At 34.7% G+C, this 15,941-nt stretch overlaps 1 protein-coding gene across 13 annotated transcripts in view; it reads left to right on the top strand.

Annotated features, from left to right (window-relative positions):
• LOC136033171 (GRB10-interacting GYF protein 2-like) overlaps positions 1 to 15,941 on the top strand; it is a 461,255-nt gene that overhangs the window by 46,246 nt on the left and 399,068 nt on the right. For all 13 annotated transcript variants that reach the window (XR_010618876.1, XR_010618873.1, XR_010618875.1 and 10 more), the window contains one exon: positions 7,583 to 7,801. The gene's annotated coding sequence lies outside the window, so the exon portion shown is untranslated. The remainder of the gene's footprint in view (positions 1 to 7,582; positions 7,802 to 15,941) is intronic.

The following is a 15,941-nucleotide window of genomic DNA, read 5'->3' as shown; positions in this document are numbered from 1 at the left end:
GTTTACAGGTTAAGAAAATGGATTTATCATGACTGACTCGGCGTATAAGCGAACTGGATATTGTGCTATATGATGTATGTAAAATCTTGTTCACGTTTTACGTGAAGAACCTCATTTCTTCGTGTTTGGCCCATTAGCAATTTCATGAACAACTTCTCATGAGCCCATTAGCAACTCGACCCATTCATTAGCACTTAGCCCATTTCATGATCCAAATAGCAACTTCTTGTTCTGGATGAAAATCGGGTCTATTTCATTCTTGACTACAAGAACGTTGACATTCCATGGATCCGTATTCTGTTGACTTACGGATACGGATTTGTCCGTATGGATGACGCACTGATACTAATCCGTATTTAACTTACTCTACTATTTTCTCTGTCACTTCCGTACGGAGAGGGTATTATGCCTTTACCCCTTGAAATCCTAAATTTTCCTCAATTTCTTGAGACTTCTTATTGGAAATTAAAAAAAAATCAATTGGGTCCCCCTCGAAATTTATCTGGGCGCTTATTTTGAAAAAAAAAAAACATTAAAAAATATTGATTTTAGGCTTCTCTGGCTCTCAGCCGGTTCTGGCTCTCTCTTTCTTTTTTTTTCTTTTTTTTTATCCTGAAATTCCAAATAAAAAAAAAAAAAAAAATTAAATCCTGGGTCTCCGTCGAAAAAAACACTCCGGAGAAAAAAAAATTCAGCCTTTTCTGGCCCTCGGCAGTGGCTGAGTCTAATTTTTTTTCTAACCTGGGCACTTGACAAGAATTAATCGTGGAAAGTATGGTTTTCCAATAAATTACATGGTCATCTTTTTGGTGAACGGAAAACCCTATTTTATCATGAAACTAATGAAAATACCAATTTTCAATACCGTCGCAAATACCTTTTTGGGTTAAAAGAAACGTGAATATATGTGGAAATATCTAGAAATTGTCCAAACAGCGTGAGTAAATTTTCTTACCTAAGAAAAGAGTTATTTTAAAGACATCGCAATCCTGTTTCTTGTAGGGAGTCTCCATGGGCGTCTGCTTTTTTACGTTCACAGACATTTAAGCTTGTGTGGTCTTGTTTTTTTTTTTGTTTGTTTGTTTTTTCTCTCCTTTTCGCTCATGAAGTTTTTTAAAAAAATGAAATACTTTCAACTGAAATTAAAGAAAATATAGATAAATTGTTAAATGGCCGGGGAAGGCATGCTTGAAGTTGTCTTTTGGTAGGGTTTAACTTCGAAAATCTGGAAAAATAGGAGAATTACATTGGAAATACAATAATCTGTAGAGAACAGTTATATAAATGTCTATGTTTTTCTGGGAGTGGAGATGGACTGGAAGACCTTCCCCTCTTGCATCTGTGTCAGGAATGCTAGACAAAATTAACAATCTTTCAGAATCATAGGCAGAGCAATAGCGCTGGCTAAGTAATGAACGATGTTGGCACAATTATTATTTTTTTTAAGAGCAAAGCACTTCGTATAGAAGGATTTGTCGCAGAAACTTCGAAAAGGGCTCATTCAGTTGGAAATTAGAAGGGCTAGTGCCCTTTTTGATATTCAAAAGTGATCAGAGGCTAACCAACCCCTCCCTCGCCCATCATTTTCCCGGACACATCCAGTCAAAATTTTGAGATTGCCATTTTTTCAACGTAGTTGAAAAGTTCGAAAATTATGTCTTTGAGTACAACCCCCCCCCCCCTACAGCCCTCAAGGCAAAGATTGTAAGTTATGCCCTGGGCACATATAAGGTTTTGTAGAAAGGGTGGTCGTATAAGCTTTGGACGGGGCTCATTGGGTTGTTAATCATAAGTTGTAGTGCCTTTTTAAGAGTAACAGTGATCAGAAGGCAGCCACCCCTCCCCCCGCCCTCCCACACACACATACGCATGTATTTTACCGAAATGTATCCAGTTGAAATTTTGAGTTAGCCATTTTATTCAGAATAGTCCAAGGATCATATAACAAGGCTTTTAGGGTTGAAATAAACTTCCAGAACCCAGGGGTAAGGGTTGTATGTTCTGCCTCGGGGGTATTTGAGGTTTTTATGGAAGATTTGGCTGTATAAACTTTAGAGGTATCTCTTTTAAGAGTCAGAAGTGATAGAGGGCCACTAGTCCCCTCCCGGACTAGCATTCTTTTCACCAAACGCATCTGATTGGAATTGTGAGCTAGCCATTTTGTTCAAAAAAGTCCAAAGAACATATGAAAATGCCTCTAATGTACTACTACCACTACTACTACGATACTAGTAAAAATAAGGCCGAGTGTATGAAGATGAAAATTTGACAGAATATTAAGGGAGAATTTAAACTAAATCAAAACACATTATGTGCATGCACATTGTCAAAAGGGCGTATCTCAAGAATAAATTTGGGTGTTAAGTTGGAACTTTCAGAGAATACTTAAAGGGGAAAATCTACTGACAAAAAGGTAATATATGTATGTCACTACTGACGCTACTACCATTGCTACTTTTAATAATACTGCTACTGCTACTACTGCCAGCATTATTACTGCTATTACTGCTATCGCTAAAACTGCTACTTCTGTAGCTAGTACTACTAAGGCTGATAATATTGAAAAAAAAAAAAAAAACATTTGGAGAAATGTAGGGGGGAAAGTTGAACTAAATCGGAATATACTACGTATATACAGATTGCTGATACGAGAGCATCAGCAATATTTTTGGAACGGCCTATCATAACAAGAGGTAACTTCAAGAGCATCATGGATGGGATGTTTAGTTGACTAAAAGGCAAAATGTACCTGTTACTTCTGCTATTAATACTGCTCTTATTGATAATTATACACTATTACTGCTACCACTGTTCCTATTGCTACCACAACTACTACCATGATACTAGTACAATTAAGGATACATGTAGGAAGGTGAAAATTTAATAAAATATTGAGGGGAAATTTGAGCTAAATCAAAACGCACTATGTGCATGCAGGTTGTCAAAAGGGCGTATCTCAGGAATTGATTTGGGTATTAAGTTGTAGCTTTCAGAGAATGCTTAAAGGGGAAGATCAATTGATAAAAAGATAATAAATGCAGGTTAATACTAGCACTAGTACCACTGCTACTTTTTCTAATACAACTACTGCTACTGAACTGAAGATAAAGTATTAAGTATTAAGATAACTAAAGGCGTCATAAAGGATCAAAAGCACACATCAGCAATAATTTTTGAACGACTTACCGTGCCAAGATGAAACTTCTGGGGCATCAAAAAAGGGATGTTCAACTGATCAAAGGGCAAATTTTCTTAAGTTTTGTTAGCCCCTCCCCCACCTTCACAAATCTGTCAAACACAAGGAGGCGCTAAAAATATTTTCTCTCCCTCTTTCAATATCTTGTATTTGACACTGCGTAAATATCACTCTATTGTTTGCTTAACCCCCAAATATCTAGAATTCAAAAATGTTGCCTGTGCATTTAGATTCCAGTGGTTTTATTGGTTGCTGCTTTAGTTCATTGTTGGTTTGATATCTGCACACGATTTAAAATTTGTTAATGAAAACAGCTCTCGAAATTCTGAATCCTGCAATGTTTAAAGTATCATGGACAATGAAAATGAAATCTGATAATTGGAATTGGTTATATGGAAACTTGCCCAGAAAAATAGAAAAAATTTGCTCCAGACCAAAGCCCCCCAAACCTCACTTTGCCCCCTCCCCTTAGCTAAAATTTTAGTTTCTGCAAAAACCTTGTCAAACTGAGATAAACCTGCATAATTCAAGTATCCATAGAAACAAGTCAGTTTTCTTTAGTATGTCTTTGCCTTTATGATAATATATGGATAATTTTTCAGTTTTCACTGTCATTTTCACTTAATTTGGGAAAACTGGCTCCAACTTTGCCCGCTTCAGGATTTTGGCGAAATCACGCCACTGTTCTTAAAAAGCTCAGAATTTAAAATAACCAAAAGAAAAAACAGAGAGAATTATGGTTTCAGGTTATGTTAGATGGGTTCAGAAGACAAAAAAGATTTTTATTACCCCCAAAACTTGCATTCAAATAAAGTTGCAGTTAAAATAGCCTTTTGAAAGTTATTAGTCTGGTAATGAAGCCTCGCTTGGTCGCTTGTGAAATTTTTCTCTGGAGATGAAAAACCTGTATAATATTTTGGGAACTTGTCGATTTCTTAAACAGTAAAATCAGGTGACGGGATATGTGTCTGAAACCGCTCTGGTCTAGACATTGTTTTTAAATCCTAAACAAAGAGTAAAAAAAAGATGCCACCGGTTCACATCGTTTGTACCAGGCTCTCTCTCGTGGGCTATAGACTTTAAAATGGGGTTTTGGACTACATTGTAATATGATACCGGGTACAAAAGATATTTCAATTTAAGGATATTTAATCTTCAATTTGTATTTATAATTAATTTTTTATTGTAAGATTATAACAAATCTAATACAAGATTAAATTTAATATTATTTCTAATGTTAAAGGGTACTTAAATCTAAAGTTTTTTTTAGTACTAGGGACATTCAATCAAAACATGATTTGTCACCTGGTCTCATCCTAGGTCTGATCATACCTGAAAGCTGGGATTTTTAAAGTTCTGTCTTATATTCTCTGAGGCCGACCTGACTTTTATACATAATAATGATAGATGGTAATTACCATCTATCATTATTAAAGTTCTATCTTTAGTTTATTTAAAAACTGTGAAGTTTCTAGGGTTGTATCACATTTTCGTCACTGTTGCTACGTTGAACCGCGTAATTGTTAAAGCAAAACTAATAAATTAAACTTGACAACGCTTATTGTCTGGAATAATTCAAAAATTAACAATGTGCTGTTGACTCCCAACGACAAATACAGCTTGGAATGGAAGCCACGCCTTCTGAAGTTTTTTTTTTTTTTTTAGTTTGGTGTATCTAACTACCAAACACTGGATAACTGCATTTGGAGATCAGTTTCATTAGAAAATAGAACTCTCAATTTTTTCTATTATTTTAAGGTACATGTTTCTGTGGAAGTTTCAAATTAAATTTGGAATTTAAGAGCTTAAATCGACGACTTGCTGCGTTAAATGGGCTTTAAAGGGCAAGGGTGTTTCAGTCTCATCTAGAAGACGGAGAATATAAGGAGGGTAGAAATTTGTTATATCATGGTAAAATTGATCCTTTTCTAGAAAATGTTTGGTTTTTTCGCCTTGGTCTCCCTCCTCCTCATCCGTGTCGAACCCCCTTCTGCTGCCGATCCTCCACCAATAAAAGGTTCACCGGTGTATCCGGTTGTAAACACTTTTTGAGGATGAAATTGCCATTATTTGCTCACAAATCGGTTTTAGACCACTCAGTATGTCTACCTTGACTGCTAACTTTTGGCTTGTAGGTTGATCAGCCTGTTTTACATAAGGCCTGTAACAGTGTAAACTTTTGGCTGACTATTGGATTATTTTCAGCTGATCAATCAGAACCATTTTACATACTTACGTTTAGTTACGGAATTGCAGTGTAAAACCACTATTTTTTAAAACTGAGTCACAATAAGAATTTGACAAAGCAGTGATCAAGGGTGGGAGAGGAAAGCAGGAAGCCAGAGATTTGGGGTGAATACTACTGCTGCTACTTATTAACAATTCATGGCAGCACCAAGTCACCTAAAACAGTATAGCTGCCCACGCTTCTCCACCTTGATCAATCCAAAGCTTCACTCTTTACCCCCTCCATTATTTCCTTTAAATACTTTCTTATAACCTCTTCCCACTCCATTCGGGGACGACTGTATATGATTAAAAAAGAGCAAGTCTCTTTGGGTGGCTGGATAGGTTATAATATAAAGTTCGGGAGGCTATAAAGAAGGTTGTGTAGAATAGTAGTAAAGATGGTATAATAGTATAGTATAGTATACAATAGTATAGTAGATAGTATAGTATAGTAGATAGTATAGAATAGTAGAATAGTAGTCTTGTAGTATTAAATCCCGACCGAAACATTGTGGCTACCAGTAATAACAAAGGGAGCTCAACTCTAGTCCTGTTCTATCATGTATTACAAATTGTTGTTGGAAATAGCGTAAGACAGTAGTTTTAGAATGTCTAAATGGCATTGTGTGGTTAAAATACTTAGAATTTCTCCAGACAAGGCTTAGATATGAATAGGTTTTCAAAGCAATCTTTCATATTATTTATAAATGAAACGTTCTTTTTGGTTCCTTTCTTGGTATGCTAAATGACTGGAAAATCAAGTCTATTTCTAATGGAACAAATTTTTAACTAATGCTTTTCGACCCTATTTGACAGCAATAGCTCTGAAGGCTCTTTATCCTTTTCAGTTTAAAATATCCGTTATAATTTCAATACTACAACAGTCATACATTAGTTAAAAATGATATTTTTCTGTAAATGGTTTTCAGTTTTATACAGCTACTATTTTAGCTGGTTTCTGGTGTAGTTTAGAAGAATTCATTCCTAGGCTCTGCACTATCTTTTTTCCATCCATTAGTGCCATATAGTTTCAAGTATCGTTTTCAAATTTGTATGATCAACTTTCCCCCTCGCTCCCTTTCCTGAGATAGGTCCAAACAATATCTTCCCCAGAAATATTAAAAAAAAAATGGTTGTATGGATCTCAATGGATAGATCTCTGTGCTTAGTGATATCACTAGCATGAAGAACCTCTTAACTAATGCTGTATAGTTAAACTAGAGTGGCAAGGAAGTACCGTTTCTGGAGAGACAATTAAACCACGCCTTTCAAAATGCTGATTGGTTCTGCTTTATGAAATTTTAGACCATAAACCAGTAAAAAAAACTAGAAATCCCACCTGATTGGTTCTGCTATGGGAAGCCCTGCCTTTTAACAAATAAACTCCGCCTTTTAAAGCCTGATTGTTTTTTTTTTGTGGAAAATATTTTGGGAGTAAACAGAAGTTTTTGAATCTTAGATTACCTTACCTTAAATCGCAGCTTGGAGCGATATAAGGATTGGCAAAATCCATTGACAAACTCCAGTGTGCGATAATTGGCACACAGGAGTTTGTATTAGGTTAAAATTTATTAAAGAATCACTATTACTATGACATTTGATTAGTAGATTCAGTCCTATTCTTTAGCAATAAAGGTGCTTTATTATCGTGTACATGAAGACGCACTTTTTTTTTGTCAAAATTTCTGTTTATTACAATATTGTCTTCTATTAATTACGAATTCCTTTCAAATGAGCGCTTAAAAAACTCCCTACAATACCCGGTGTTCCGCTAACGGGAAAAATTCTGATTCCGATGGTAGGATTGAAGTTTTCACTTCAATCCTACTCCATTTTTGAGGATTTTCATGCTATATTCAACTTCAAGAGGCTATTGTTTTCTACTTTATATTTTTTCAAAAAGTATTTTTAAGTTATTGATTATTACGGGCCGTGGTTTTTCTTCACTAGGTTACCCCAAATGACAAATAAGGGGGAATCACTCAAGTAGTAGTATAATTAAGTATAGCATAATTATAATTAATGTATAATTATATATTTAATATATAATTAATTATAGTATAATTAAGTACACTTAAGTAGTAATAAGTAAGAAGTCCTCTTGTCCAAAACTTCTGACTTATCACATTTTGAGTGATTTTTTGAATGTATTTCCAGGAAAACGGTTGAGCTCAATAAAAATCTGCAAGCGCTTCAAACAACGCCATCTACGTGGATGATTTCAAACTGTGACGTCATACTTTTTGAAATATTCAATTGGTTGAAGAAATTTTTGAGAATATTTAACTCAGGTCAAGTCAGCTAATAATCTTCATCGAAGCCTGCTTTGAAAATGAATAAGAGAGAAGAAAAGTAAATGTTAAATGCTTCAAGCAGGTAAGCTAAAATCACCGTGCACATATTCTGACAATGCCATCTGTCTAGATAGCTTCAGATGGTGAGGTCAGATCATTCAGTTTGTTGAAGCGATTTTTCGGGAATTGTTCAACTTATATCAAGTCATAAAGTAGTCTTTAAGTGTGGTCTGATGGTCCGAACATTTTTTTTTTTTTTTTTTTTTTTTTTTTGTCTTGTCTTGTTAAGGTTGACTTGCTGGTGTTTTTTTTTTTTTTTTGTTAAGAACTGATGACGGCTAGGCCTTCCCTAGGTCCTTCCCGAAATATCTGCTTTGTCTTTTTGACAGATCATTCCACCCAGATCAATCACCCACGTTTCTTGTTTTTTTTTGTTTTTTTTTTCATCAAACGTCATGTATAGCCAGTGGGGTCTTAGAATGTGTTATCCGAAGGGGTAGACTGAAAATATTCTGCATAAAACATAAAAATGTTGTAATTCAGTTTTTTCTTGTTATTGGAAAGTGAGATATCCTATTTAGGGGATGTTTCTCTGCTCATTTTGTCTATAATTGTATATACTTCATAAAAAGAGATGGGCGCTGATTGGTAAAAACATCTTTTAGTTCATTCTGCTCAAAGACCATACTCAAAGATGTTTATCAGCGTCTCCAAATGTTGCGTTGCCATAAAAGTGAAAATAAGTCGAAAGTGTCATTTTTCTAGTGAACGCGCCGAATGAACGATTTTCCAAAAAGAGATGTGCCAATATAGAAAATCTAATGCGCAACCGCCTTAGCAAACTGTCCAAATGGCACAAATGCGTCCCATCTGGCAACCCTGATGTATATATTATTTAGTAAAACGTAGCCTCATTTTTTGCATATTTTAGTGAAAAAAGCTATGCTAATTGATAAATGTATATTTTTTTATAAACATTTTCCATTTTATGCTAATGATGTTATCACAAAACATATAGTTAAAAATATTCTTTTTTGTTTTTATCAACTTTTCCAATAGGGTCTATTCGATACTGTTATAAAGTAAAGTGGGTGGAACTGGTAAGCATTCACGGTATCTGCTTCTATGATTCGCTTATATTTATCGGCAATGTTTATGACGCTCATCTTAACTCTTAATCAATTTTCAATATTGTCACGTGCTTTCAAGTTTTGATCCTTGTTATAGAATCTCAAGCAAGGCACATGAAGTAATTTTCAACCCTCTTCCATCAAATAGGATGAGACAGAGGCCATCTTTAAAGTAAAGTTAATGGTTGGTGTCATAGGTGTATTTGTATATTGTGTCATATTATATGGTGCATTTATATATTGTGTCATATTATATGGTGCATTTATATATTGTGTCATGTATTATATGGTGCATTTATATATTGTGTCATCTATTATATGGTGCATTTATATATTTTGTCATATATTATATGGTATATTTATTATATTGTGTCATATATTATATGGTGCATTTATATATTGTGTCATATAATATATGGTGCATTTAAATATTGTATCATATATTATATGCAGTGTTCGGACTCGCCTATAAATTCCAATAAATTCCTATATTTTAATGCACTCCTATAAAATGCCTATATTTTGGCTGAAATCCTATTATTCCTATATTTTCGGATGGAGAGCACTAAGAACATTGCTCATGATTTGCAATTTTCTGTCTTTTGGTGTAGATTCATAATTAATTACACCTGTTGATCTTTTTGAACTTAACTAATGCTTTGTGTTGGGCTTAGTAAGGTGCTTCTGCCTGGGCTATGCTGTTGTGTTGACTTAGTAGCCTATGTTTTGTTTTTTGTCATGTTGGGCCTGTCCGAAATGAGCAAAGATCAGTATATAGGCTAGCAATCTCTGCTTAATGAGACTGGAGTTCTTGCAACTTATGTGTTTTCCTGGCTGAACGCTGGCTGGCTGATGTGAATACGGCCCAGTTATTCAAATGGGCTATTCTAAGATAGTTGCTAATCGAGGGAAGTATAATAGACGTGCACTGGGTAGGCTATATGCTACATTTTCTGATCAATCTGTCCTTTATCTATCTGGTCTTTATCCCCTTCTAAAGAAAAATTATGTTAATCAGATTCGGACCTTCTATTTCAGATATTGTAAATTTTTACTTTATCTCCCCCCTTGGTATAGCAATGGTAAGATAATTCGTAAGTTTGATGTCTCTGATATAAGTGCAAAGTTGGCCCTCCTGCATGGAAGATTGTCGGAATCAGCTTTTTATCGTTTATCGCCTCATCATCCTTTGGTCCGTCTGTTCGGTTAATCTCATTTTAGCATAGTGTTTTTATGGCACTTGGTATTAACCAAGTGACATATAGCAATCGCAAATTCTGTCGGTCTGTCTGTCTCTCGGTCCTGGTTTTGCTACTTTAGGCACTTCCAGGTAAGCTAGGACGATGAAATTTGGCAGGCGTATCAGGAACTGGACCAGATTAAATTAGAAATAGTCGTTTTCCCGATTTGACCATCTGAGGGAGTGGGGGGCCCGTTAATTCAGAAAAAATGAAGTATTTTTAACTTACGAACGGTTGATCAGATCTTAATGAAATTTGATGTTTGGAAGGATATCGTGTTTCAGAGCTGTTATTTTAAATCCCGACTGGATCTGGTGAAATTGGGGGAGTTGGAGGGGAAGCCTAAAATCTTGGAAAACACTTAGAGTGGAGGGATTGGGCTGAAACTAAGCACAAAAATAAGCACAAGTTATAGATACATGATTGACATAACCAGAACGGATCTGCTCTCTTTGGGGTAGTTGGGAGGGGGTGGGGGGGTTGATTCTGAAAAAAATGGAAAAACTGTGGTATTTTTAACTGACGAACGGGTGATCGGATCTAAATGAAATTTGATATTTAGAAGGATATCGTGTCTCAAAGCTCTTATTTTAAATCCCGACCGGATCTGGTGACATTGTGGGGAGTTTGGGGTGACTTAAAATCATTGAAAACGCTTAGATTGCAGGGATTGGGCTGAAACTTTGTGGGAAAAATAAGCACAAGTCCTAGATACATGATTGACATAACCAGAACGGATCCGCTCTCTTTGGGGTAGTTTGGGGGTGGGGTTGATTCTGAAAAATTAGAAAAAAGTGAGGTATTTTTAACTTACGAACGGGTGATCGGATCTCAATGAAATTTGATATTTAGAAGGATATCGGGTTTCAAAGCTCTTATTTTAAATACCGACCGGATCTGGTGACATCGGGGGGAATTTGGGGGGACCTAAAATCATGGAAAACGCTTAGATTGGAGGGATCGGGATGAAACTTGGTAATTTATGTGCCCAGGCATCCCACACCATCTACCACAGATCTGATCCCGAGGACTTCCGAATCTTATAATTGGCCTATATTTGGGCCCGGGAATCCTATAAAAATAGGGCAGAGCCTATAATTTGAAACGAACCGACCTGTCCGAACCCTGTATATGGTGTATTTATATATTGTGTCATATATTATATGGTACATATATTATATTGTGTCATATATTATATGGCATTTATATATGTCATATATTATATGGTGCATTTATATATTGTGCTATATATTATATGGTGCATTTATTATATTGTGTCATATATTATATGGTGCATTTATATATTGTGTCATATATTATATGGTGCATTTATTATATTGTGTCATATATTATATGGTGCATTTATTATATTGTGTCATATATTATATGGTGCATTTATTATATTGTGTCATATATTATATGGTGCATTTATTATATTGTGTCATATATTATATGGTGCATTTATTATATTGTGTCATATATTTTGTCATATATGGTGCATTTATATATTGTGTCATATATCATATATATATTATATATATTATGTCATATATTATATATATTATATATATATATATATATATATATATATTATATATATATTATATATATATATATATATATATATATATATATATATATATATATATATATATATATATATATATATATATATATATATATATATATATATATATATATATATATATATATATTTATTTATTTATGTATATATATATATGTATATATATATATATATATATATATATATATATATATATATATATATATATATATATATATATATATATATATATATATATATATATATATATATATATATATATATATATATATATATATATATATATATATATATATATATATATATATATATATATATATATATATATATATATATATATATATATATATATATATATATATATATATATATATATATATATATATATATATATATATATATATATATATATATATATATATATATATATATATATATATATATATATATATATATATATATATATATATATATATATATATATATATTCAATATTTTTGTGTGGCAACCCTGCCGTTTATTTCTGCATCGTTATCGCAGCTGAGCTGGTGCAATTTGTTTTCTCTGAAAATTTCTTAGAAAGATGTCTGAAGGAAAACGGCTTTCTGTTTATCTCTTCCAATAAACTAGCAACTGAAAATCGACAATCAATAACTCGATTGTTGTTATCCATTCAGTTTGTTACGAGACAATATAGGATAAAGCAAAAGATTCTGTAAGTATTAAAAGCAATTTCTCTAACTACTAAGGTACTAAGAAAAACAACTTACGAAATTGATTAATATCTAATTAGTGCATGAAGTTTTTTAATTATAATTAATAAATTATAATAGACTAATTATTAAAATGAATTATTGTTGAAAAAAAATTATAATTTAAAATTAATTAACTAAACAATTTCAGAAAATAATTAATTAAAATTAACCTCGAAAAACCAAATAGTAAGGAAAGTAACAAAAAAAAAAAAAAATCATGAAGAATAGACTCTCTGGTGTGTACCCTGATTGTTGATCGGTGGTGGGGGATTTCAAACCACCTTGGATGTTCTCTCCCACTTTGTTGAAAATGGGAACACCTGGTTCTAGTTTTCTATTTTCTTATTTTCTAATCCTTTATTATTTTTCTTATTTTTTATTATATTATAAGTTTTCTTATTTTCTAATCCTACATATATAATATGCTAAATATGCAAATATCTGACAGAAAGACACGCCCTGTCCTAATCCAAGAGAATACTTTGGATTAGTGTTGTTGGGTGAGAGCTACTGCTTCCAATATGCACTAGTTGCCTGTAATAATAATAAAAAAAAACATTGCTTGTTTAAAGTCAGTGTTTTGATCTCTGTTTCTTTGAATGCCTAAACTGATGTTTTTTGCATCAGAAAAAAATATGCTAGCTAACAACCAGCTTTATTGACTGTGCCAAAGGCTCACTGCACCAGCCTAAGAACCTCATCCTGTTTGAGCGGACGATCAGGCTCCTTGAATTCTAAGTCAAAAAGCAACTTCTATATTAGACTTAGTGGACCTCCACTTCATAATTCCTATGTTATAAAAATAAAAAGTTTAGCTAAAGAGCCAACTTTCAACCCTGTCTGGCGAAAGCCTCACCACACCCGCCTAAGTACCTCATTCTTTGTGAACAGACCATAAGGCTCCTTGACTTTTAAGTCAAAAAGCAAATTCCATGTCAGAGTTTGTTGACCTCCACGTCACAATTCCTATGTCATAAGAATAAAAATTTCAGCTAAAGAGCCAACTCCATCACCCCTGTTTGGCGAAATTCACCACACCGGCCTAAGATCCTAATTCAGTCTAAGTGGACGAATGGTTTCCTCGACTTTTACTTAATAAAACAGAAGAGCAAAATGAAGAAAAGCTGGTAAAGAGCAAGAGACTCTTCATCAGCCTATGAGCTTTACTCTGACTGAGTGGACGATAGGGTTCCTCCACCTCTGCGTCAGAAAACGATTTCTACATCAGACATCTTCTGACTCCACTTCACTGTTCTTATGTTAGAGAAAGGTAACATGTTATCTAAAGAGCCATCTTCATCGACTTTATCTCTGGAAAAAAGCTCGCTTTGCAAACCTGAGAGCCTGGTTTTGTTTCAGTCGACGGTCGGATCCCTGGACTTTCTGAAGTGGTTCCTGCTTCTCTCAAGCCGTAGCTCAGGTCTTTGAGATTTCCGAATGACGGCCGCTTTGACAAGCTAAAAACTGCATAATAAGGTCTTTGCCATCAAATTACTGATATTTTGAGTTTCTCTGATCTGATATTGTTCGAATTATGTGGGGAATTGTTAGAATTATGTGGGGAATTAAGAGAAATTAAAGCAGTTTGAAAACGGAACATATTTAGTGACGGGAAGGTATGCTTGTCCCGATGATTCGTCTATTTTCTCTTTGTTTTTGTAAGTTGTGAGTCCGTTATTAATGTTATGGTCGGAGTCAGAAGACTGAGTCTACACTTATTACCCCCCCACACACACAAAAAAAAAACAAGAGCTAAGATCTCACATGGCCCTTGTGACGATGCCGGAAGAACCAAGACTCATATGGTATGAGCTCTAGAAAACTTCTAAGAATCAATAGATTGGTTTAAAAGGAAAATCAGAGGCTTAATGCCGGTTGGGATTTTAAATAAGAGCTCTGAGTCACGATGTCCTTCTAAATATCAAAATTCATTAAGATCCGATCACCCACTCTAAGTTATAAATACTTCATTTTTTCTAATTTTTCCTCTCCCTTCAGCCCTTCAGATGGTCGAATCGGGGGAAACGATCAAGTCATCTTTATCAAGTCAATTTGTGCAGCTCCCTGACACACCTGTCAATTTTCATCGTCCTAGCACGTCCAGTAGCACCAAACTTGCCAAAGCACTGAACCCCACCCCATATCTCCCCCAAAGAGACTGAATCTGGTACGGTTACGTTAATCACGTATGTACGACATTTGCTATTTCTACATACCAAGCTTCATCCCGATTCCTCCACTCCAAGAACAGATCTGGTCCGGATTTGAAATAAGAGCTCTGAGACATGAGTTCCTTCTAAATATCAAATTTCATTAAGATCCGGTCACCCTTTCTTAAGTTAAAAATACCTCAATTTTTCTAATTTTTCCAAATTAACATCCCCCAGCTCCTCCAAAGAGGACAGACCCGTTCTAATTATGCCAAGCACGTATCTAGAACTTGTGCTTATTCTTCCCATCAAGTTTCATCCCGATCTTTCCAATCTAAGCGTTTTCCAAGATTTCTGTTTTCCCCCTCCAACTCCCTGTCCCCGGATCCGATTCGAGTTGGAAATTGAGCATCTGAGACATAAGACCCTTGTATACATCAATTTTAATTAAGATCCGATCACCTATTCGTAAGATAAAGATAACCGAATTTTCACTGTTTCCAAGAATTCCGGTTTCCCCCTCCAGCTCCCCCCAATATCACAGGATCTGGTCGAAATTTAAATAAGAGCTCTAAAGCATACGATCCTTCTAAATATCAAATTTCATCAAGATCTGATTTATTATATCAGACCTTTTAAATACCTCATTTTTCTAATTTTTCCGAATTATCACCCCCCCCCCCCCCCCCCTCACCTTCACCAAAGCGAGCGGATCCGGTCCGGTTATGTCAGTCACGTATCTTGGACATGTTTTTATTCTTCCCACCCAGTTTCATCCTGATATCTCCGCTTTCAGTACTTTCCGATATTTCCGGTTCCCCCCCCCCCCCAATGACGCTGGATCCGTTCGGGATTTAAAACAAGAGATCTGAGTTACGAAATCCTTCTGAATATGAAGTTTCATCAAGATCCGATGACTCCTTCGGAAGTTAAAAATACATCATTTTTTCTAATTTTTCAGAATTAAACCTCCCCCCCCCAATTCCCCCAAGTAGAGCGAATCAGTTCTGATTATGTCAATCACGTATTTAAGACTTATGCTTATTTTTCCCACCAAGTTTCATCCCGCTCCGTCCACTTTAAGTGTTTTCCAAGATTTAAGGTCCCCCCCAACTCCCCACAATGTCACCAGATCCGGCCGGGATTTAAAATAAGAACTTTGAGACACGATATCCTTCTAAATATAAAATTTCAATTAGATCAGATAACCCGTTCGTAAGTTAAAATACCTCATTTTTTAATTTTTCAGAGTTAGCCCCCCCCCCAAACTAACCCAAAGAAAGTGGATCCCTTCCGGTTATGTCAATTACGTATCTAGGACTTACGCTTATTTTTCCCACCAAGTTTCATCCCCCCGATCC

The sequence above is a fragment of the Artemia franciscana genome, chromosome 11, assembly GCF_032884065.1.
Source record: "Artemia franciscana chromosome 11, ASM3288406v1, whole genome shotgun sequence".
NCBI lineage: Eukaryota > Metazoa > Arthropoda > Branchiopoda > Anostraca > Artemiidae > Artemia > Artemia franciscana.
The sequence above is the reverse complement of the archived record's forward strand: the minus strand, read 5'-3'. Positions and strand labels throughout refer to the sequence as shown.